Below are 8,737 nucleotides of genomic sequence, written 5' to 3' on the forward strand. Positions count from 1 at the left end.
TCCAAGCAGGAGGCATCACTCTACCAGACTTCAGGTAGTATTACAAAGCCACAGTCATCAAAACAGTGTGGTACTCGTACCAAAACAGACAGATCAATGGAACAGAATAGAGAACCCAGAAATGAACTCAAACACCTATGGTAAATTAATCTTTGACAAAGGAGGCAAGAACATAAAAGGGGGAAAAGACAGTCTATTCAGCAAGCATTGCTGGGAAACCTGGACAGCTGCATGCAAATCAATGAAACTAGAACACACCCTCACACTATGCACAAAAATAAACTCAAAATGGCTGAAAGACTTAAATAGAAGACAAGACACCATCAAACTCCTGGAAGAAAACATAGGAAAAACACTCTCTGACATCAACATCATGAGTATTTTCTCAGGTCAGTCTCCCAAAGCAATAGAAATTAGAGCAAAAATAAACCCATGGGACCTCATCAAACTGACAAGCTTTTGCACAGCAAAGGAAACCAAAAAAAACCAAAAAGACAACTTTCAGAATGGGAGAAAATAGTTTCATATGATGCAACTGACAAGGGCTTAATCTCTAGAATATATAAGCAACTTATACACCTCAACAGCAAAAAAGCCAATCAATCAATGGAAAAATGGGCAAAAGACCTGAATAGACATTTCTCCAAGGAAGATATACAGATGGCCAGCAAACACATGAAAAAATGCTCAACATCCCTGATTATAAGAGAAATGCAAATCAAAACTACCATGAGATACCACCTCACACCAGTCAGAATGGCCATCATTAATAAGTCCACAAATAACAATTGCTGGAGGGGGTGAGGAGAAAAGGGAACCTTCCTGCACTGTTGGTGGGAATGTAAACTGGTACAACCACCATGGAAATCAGTATGGAGGTACCTTAGAAAGCTATACATAGAACTACCCTATGACCTAGCAATCCCACTCTTGGGCATATATCCAGACAAAACTTTCCTTAAAAAGACACACACACCCGCATGTTCATTGCAGCACTATTCACAATAGCCAGGACATGGAAACAACCCAAATGTCCATCAACAGATGATTGGATTAGGAAGAGGTAGTATATATACACAATAGAATACTACTCAGCCATAAAAAAGAACGACATAATGCCATTTGCAGCAACATGGATGGAACTAGAGACTCTCATACTGAGTGAAATGACTCACAAAGACAAAGACAAATACCATATGATATCACTTATAACTGGAATCTAATATACAGCACAAATGAACCTTTCCACAGAAAAAAAAAAATCATGGACTTGGAGAATAGACTTATGGTTACCAATGGGGAGGGGGAGGGAGTGGGGTGGTTGGGAGCTTGGGGTTAACAGATGCAAACTATTGCCATTGGAATGGATTAGCAATGAGATCATGCTGTGTAGCACTGGGGATTATGTCTAGTCACTTATGATGGAGCATGACGTGAGAAAATAGAATGTGTATATGTATGTATAACTGGGTCACCATGCTGTACAGTAGAAAAAAAAATTGTATTGGGAAATTTAAAAAACAAGAAAAAGAAACATCTTTTGAGGATTCCAATGTCACTAGTATTGTTAAAAATAAAAATATTCAGGCCACTACCAAATTTTTATAAAAATATAATAAAAAATTATGAATCACTTTTAGAAGATACCAAAAAAAAAAAGTACTTTTCTTGCTAATTTGGTCATTACTAACGACCAAAATAGTTATTAAACAGTTTTGGTTGAAATAATTTCATTATTTCTTAACAATAGATCCCCTCCCCCCAATACAACAACAGATTTCTAATACCTGGATGAGCAAATAAAGAAAGGTGCAAAAAAAAAAAAACAAAGTTTGTATTATAGTCATTTATGCCTATGGCCTTAATTTCATATTCCAGAAATCTATAACTAATGATACACTGAATAATATTCACAGTTATTAGAGCAGCCCAGGATGGCTGCATGAAGGTTGACTATTCCATGATTAAAAACAACAACACAAATCAATTCTCACTCAAAATACCTAAGCTTTCTTAAGAGATCACAGTATATTTCAAATTATTTCTAATTAGAGTTATGTTATTGAATATATTTTAAAAGTGTTTGTCATAATCAAAATACCCCTAAGTTATTGTGCTGAATACCAATTTTTTCCATATGGTCATAGTAGAACTTTACTAAGATTAATAAATGCCAAGATAAAGATAGCAAGCCTTATCTTTTATTCTCAAGAAAATACTTCTAGAAAATTGTTTATATTTAGTCTAGATTCAGCTAGTACTAGACCATGATGATACAGAACTGATCTGAGGATAAGAAAAAAGATCCTTACTTCACGCCTTGAGTTCCCCACTGAAAGGACAGGAAAAACTCATTGACATGGAGGAAACCAAAGGACTGAAAAGCAACGTGCTTGAGGGTCACAAAAATATCTCAAGAAAGAACTTGGAAAAAATCAGAGAGAGGGAGAAGGAAAAGGGCAAGGAGAGCAAAAAGGAAGAACTGGAGTTTGAGGTGGGAAGGAAAACAGACAAAACTGAGAAGCAGAAGGGAAGAGGGTGTTAAAGAAAGATGAAGAAGGGCAAAGGGAGAGAAAGGAAAGAGGGTGAAAGAGGGAGAATAGTTTTCTTATCCCATCAATGAGCTTTAAAACACTGAACTGGATACGTTATTTTATTTTATTTTTATTTTTATATTACATTATTTATTTTTTGCAGCATGTGGAAGTTCCCAGGCAAGAGATCAAACCCACACCGCAGTAGCAGCCTGCATCACAGATGCAACAATGCTGGATAATTAACCCACTATGCCACGGGGAATTTCCTGAACTAAACAATTGAAAAACAAAAACTGCAAGAAGTAGGGAATATACTTGTAAATAATTTAAAAATAATAACATCTCTCTGCCATGATAGTGGTAGCTACAGGTCCCAAGTATCTTAAGTGATTTCAAGGGTCCCTTTTAGAGTGAGTAAATATAACTATTTTCCCCAGGGGGTGGGGGGCAGATTCCATTCCTAATGCAACTGTATGTGGCTGAGGCATTTATTATGGATTCTGCCTTCTCTAAGTCTTCACCACCGCAAACTACAGCCATCAGCAACCTCTACAGAGGCCTGGGATTGTTAATCTGAGTTCCTCAATCTATACTTTCTTCTACAAAATATGAGTGAAAGCTAGTGTATTGTTAGTGGCCATTTGTGAACATAAGGAATTTACCCCACAGAAAAAGGCAACCAGAAATGTTTATCATGTAATTTAGGTGATAGCACACTTGAAATAGTGATAAGGTTTGGGTGTTCTATAAACACTAAACAAAGGAACTGTGTGGTGACTCGGTGTATGTGATACATGCATATATGTATACATGTACTACACCACTTAAAAAGAAAGATCAAAAGAGTTAAAAATATCCTGACTTGATGACAGCTGTGGAGCTGACTGTTGCCTTCCACTGCTGAACAGTATAAATGCCAGGAGGAGACGAATTCTCAGCTTTGGGAGGGGATAATTAGGTTTAATGGAGTCAGTAGAGAAGATGAACATTAAGTCTATCTCAGAAAACTTCCTCCCATTGAAAACTATTAGATAATGGAATCACCTCCCAAGAGAAATGCTAGAAATCCTATCACTGAGGACATTTAACTCAGCTGGACACTAGAAGACATGCTATTGTCTCAGACTACATGCCCTTTTGTATCCAAACTGAAATATATTCAAATCCTTTCTACAGGGACTGTGTATATAGAAATTAAATACATACACATAGATAAGCGTGTGTATGTGTACATATACACACATGTACCTCATACAAAAATATACAGACATATATACAAATGATCTATATATATGGTCTGTGCATATATATGTTATACATATGGATATGTATGTTATACACATGAATATATATCATCCATGTGTATATGTTATATATACATACATACAGGCTCTGTATATATAGTCCATGTGTGTGTGTTTGTATACATCACACACATACACGCAGACTATAGAGAACCTGTGTATATTATGTATGTACAAACAATATATATTATACATACATAAATACACACAGACCATGAATATACAAAACATATTTATGAGAGAGAGAAGTCTGAGATTTAAGGTTCTTTTGTATGTATATTTTTAAACGAAGTTCACAAATGAAAACACTAAAAATCATGACTGATGGATATTAAAGAGCTATGCTAAGATGACAAGCCCCTCCATTTTCCTTATTACACTAATTATACCCTCTAGAGTCAGAAGCAACTGGGTTTGCATTTCTTTTCAGTAAGTACCTGCTGCTGCTCTGAGAATAAGCCCACAGATTAATCAAAAATTCCAATAGAAGCAACATAAAAAAGGTACAGATGACAAATTAAAAATGCTCAAACTCTCAGTGAAAACTTGCTCTTCAAGGACCTAACTTTTCCTTGAAAAAGGAACAATCACTTTCAGAAAACCTATGCCCCTGCAGAATGACGAACCCACTTCCTCCTAAACATAGATCACATTATCAGTGTTGCCAAATATATCAACAACCGCCCAGCTCTTGAACACCATGTTTATCTAATGGACCAGAACAGACAGCGAGAACAAGCACAGTTGGAGACAGCGATCTTGAAAAGTGTTTTCTAAACCAGTACTGTTCTTTTTTTTTTTTCCTTCTTTCTTTTCTTCTACTTTCCTCTTTGTTTTTCAATTTAGGGAAAAAGAATTAGTCAATAAGACAGATACAAGAACACTCTTTAGCTATTTCCACTGAAACCATTTCTTTGGGCTGAAATGTAAACTAATTCTGGAAAGTCATATTTTTATGTCTTCACACAAGAACGAGGACAGGGAGGAAGGAGAGCCATGGAGTGAAGTTTATATTGGACATCCAACCGAATCCATTACAAACTGCATAGAGAAAATTCCTAAGGACCCCAAAGATAAATTCTCAGCTTTTCCCCTCTACATAATGAAACAATTCAAAGCTGAGGACCAGAATGGGACCTAGTGGGGTTTTATACAACTTCTTGTGAGAAAAATAATGCAATTATACAAATTGCTTCACTTTGTTTAATTTTAAAGGAATAACACAAGTTTGCTGTAAAATATTCAGAAAATGCAGGTACGTAAAAAAGAAAAAAATCACATATTATCCCGCAATGCAGAAGTAAATTAACACTTAAAATTCTTGATTCATATTTTTTCCAATCTCTGTCCTGAAAACAGATATTTTAAAATAAAAAGTAGAATCACATTGTACATATCATTTGCACTGTTTTTTTCACTACACGCTCTACCCATATTTTTCATGGCAGTAAGTATTTTTCTACAACATTCCTTCAATCGCTATTTAATACTCTAATACCACACTGTGTATCATTCATTCATCTAATCCTCCATTGTTGTTACCTAAGGCTTGGTGCTTTTAAAAGTCTATGATGCGTACCCTTACATTTTCCATTTATGTACATCCATAAATATTTCCCAAGAATAATAATTGAAACCTCTCAAAAGATAAGAAAAACTCTAAAATTTTGTGATATAAGCAGTTAAAATATCCTTCAGAAAGTTTGTAAAAGTTTTTTCTATCAGCAAGACTATTTATTGTGGGTTTTGACAAATATTTCTTTGTGAATTTATTTTTTTCCTCAAAACTGTCAATTTTCTTTTACAGTAGTCTTCACAGGTTCATGTTTAGAAAAGCTTTTCCCATTCAAGATTACTTAAACACTATATAAATCAATAAATTATAAAAATAAATTGGAAATTTAGAGGAGAAACTTTGCTTTTGTACAAGTCACTTTATACCTGTTCTATACGTCTGTATTAATATGACACAGAATTTGTTGATGTATATTATGCGATAAAAAGTTACCCAGTTTTTTCAACATGTTTACTAAATAAACCATCATGTCCTCACTGAGTTGATGTGCTACCTCATAATTATATAAACATAATTTTTATTTAATTAAATCTATAAATTATTACAACCTCCTCTCAGTTCTCTATAAGACCAAGTAGTAGCAATTATCTCACCTGTGTAGGAAGGAGTGGAAACAAGTGGATTCTCATCTTCTATGTTCATGTGTTCTGTGCTCTCAACTGAAAAAAAAAAAGTCAAATGTTAGTCTCCTCTCAAAACCTCAATCCTATCCATGAATGAAATGAGTGCAATTAGTAGATCAAATCCAGACAAGATTATGCAGCAGCCTGACTAGAATGGAGATCCATACTGCAGAGCAATATGTACCCTCACTCAGAAGAATGAAGCTGCAGTTCTCTCTCTCTCCCTGTCTTTTTGTGACATTTTATTGAAAGCAGTGGTTCCCAAAGTGAGGTCCCCAGACCATCTGCATCACCTGAGAACTTGTTAGAAATGATCTCCTTCAGATCTGCTGAATCAGAAATTCTGGGCCTGGAGGCCAGGCAACCTACTTTTTAGCAAGCCCTACAGGCGACACTGAGGCACACACAGGTTTGAGAACCATTGATTTCAAAGAACTTCATTAAGAAAAAGTCTGAATAGAACCCACATAAAAAACCACGCTATCTTTATCAGATCCCAACCTTTACTGCTTTACTGGGATCTGTAATACAGACCTTTCTCCATTTGCCCTTTCTCCACTTATTATGTATTTAATCATTTACTAAACACGTTTTATGGGCCCAGATTGGAGCTGGCCCCTACGTATGGACAGTGAACAAGCCAAATCCTTTGCTTATAGGAGGTTCAAAATTTACGTATTTTTGTTCTACCTGAACAAACAAACAAAAGCACCTTTAAAAGGAAAGAAAAGTCATCTATTAGTTTTCTCATCTACAGGACCAGTTAAAATAAAGGCAAATTATGCTTCTTTGAATATAAGTATTTTTGTGGTAAGAACAATTCCGTGATAACTTGCAAGATGAGATGGTGCAAAAATAATACTAAGAGTATTTTAAATGATTTAGAAATTAGAAGGAACCAGACATGGAGTCATACTAAAAGAATCAAGAAGAAGCCTAAATAAGCAATAGCTGTTAGAAAGAGATGATAACTGAAAAAGCAGAGGCTAACGAGTTCATTTGAAAAAATAATTACAACGAGGGCTAACCAGGATACAGCTGAAGGTTTATCTCTGGGGAGGGAAAAGGGCAAGATGTAATAGAAGGATAGGGGCAACAACTTAGGAGATTTGAGAGTGGATACAAGCAATAGATGCAAAATGCAGGATGATCTTGAGTATTTCAAACACAAGAAAAATAATGCAACAGCCACCATTATTTTTAAAGGGGACAAATTAACTGTGAGTCTCTCTTTGTGGCTCTTTCCACAGTGAGTGAAGGGATCACATTTCCCTGACACCAAATCCCCACCTTCCCTTCAGGCTTAGCTCAGGACATACATTTCCTACAGGATACAATTTCCCTGACAAACCCTTTTCCCACCCTCTCTACACGTGCCTCACTTGGCCTCTTCTTCAAACAACGCTTTCAATAATTACAAGAGATCCAGTGCTATTTAAATCTTCCAGTACAGATTTATGAGTGAGGTAATAAGGTAATTCTACTTAGTCTGCCCTGAAGCATATCATGGCAGAATGAAACAAAAAAGGGGATATTCTCCAGAATGTTCAGGGAGAGACTCCCACTCTCTGGGGCGGGGTGGGGGGGACTTTCACAACTCAAATCTGACCATACTTCCTTATTAGTCAATATTCTTTTCTAGTCTTTAACAACATATTTCTACTCATTCTTCAGGTCGACACTGGTGTCAGTTCTGCCAAGAAGTCACTCTGATGGCTTGGAGAGTTCAAAGTCCTCCCAATAAAGGCTGTCATTACTTCCTTACCCCTCTTCACAGCATGTGTTGTAAATATAACTTCATATATACTTATGTGATTAAAGTCCAATTATTCCATTTGATATCTCTCTCCTTGTCTATTTTGTTTCACTTTAGAATCATCAAAACCTAGGGTATTGTCTACCACATGGCAATGCTAACAAAATATTCAAATATTTGTTGAATGAATAAATGACTGTTCTATTCTTGAACAAGCAATGCAACCCCCTTTTTCTTAAGATCTTACTTAATGCTCTCTCTGTCTAGAAAATCTCTTGAAATCCATGTTTTATTCTTGTAATTCCATTAGCAGCCTTCGTCAAATTATCAATGGGGCTTTCATCTTACTGTTTTAATACAAAAAGCCACTTCTTTTCTCATAGCTCTTACATGTAATTATATGATGGCTGTTTTCCTCTACTACTAGTAGAACATACTTCCATGAAAACAAGAATGTTGACTGGTTTGCTACTATAGCTCTAGCCTCATGGTACAATGTTTGAATAAGTTAAAAAAATTATCCTATATTAGAATCCCTGAAGTAGACTAACACAGAACTGAGGCACATTAGACCTTATCAAATGGTCAGTAGCCAAAAGATAAGTACTCAATCCCTTTTAGGTTATTGAGAGTTGGAACAACAGTAAGGAGAGTAATAGCGAGCAGACTAGGTAATGATGATATGTAAAATATGTGAATGTCATTGCAGGCAATGCAGATGACATTCCAATATTTGGGAAACTGAATAACATGAGTGGGTAGCGCAGGGAAAACTTTTTCAAACATGAGCTAATAACTTATTGCTAATATATATTATTTCTCTTGTCAAGTATACAAATATAACTCTGTGAAAACAGCCGTTACAGGATACTGATTATGGTAGAAAAAGAACATTGCCTTGTCCCCTATAACAGGTAAGTCCAGATACTACCCTTACCAAA

The sequence above is a fragment of the Phacochoerus africanus genome, chromosome 2 (assembly GCF_016906955.1).
Source record: "Phacochoerus africanus isolate WHEZ1 chromosome 2, ROS_Pafr_v1, whole genome shotgun sequence".
Taxonomy (NCBI): Eukaryota; Metazoa; Chordata; class Mammalia; order Artiodactyla; family Suidae; genus Phacochoerus; species Phacochoerus africanus.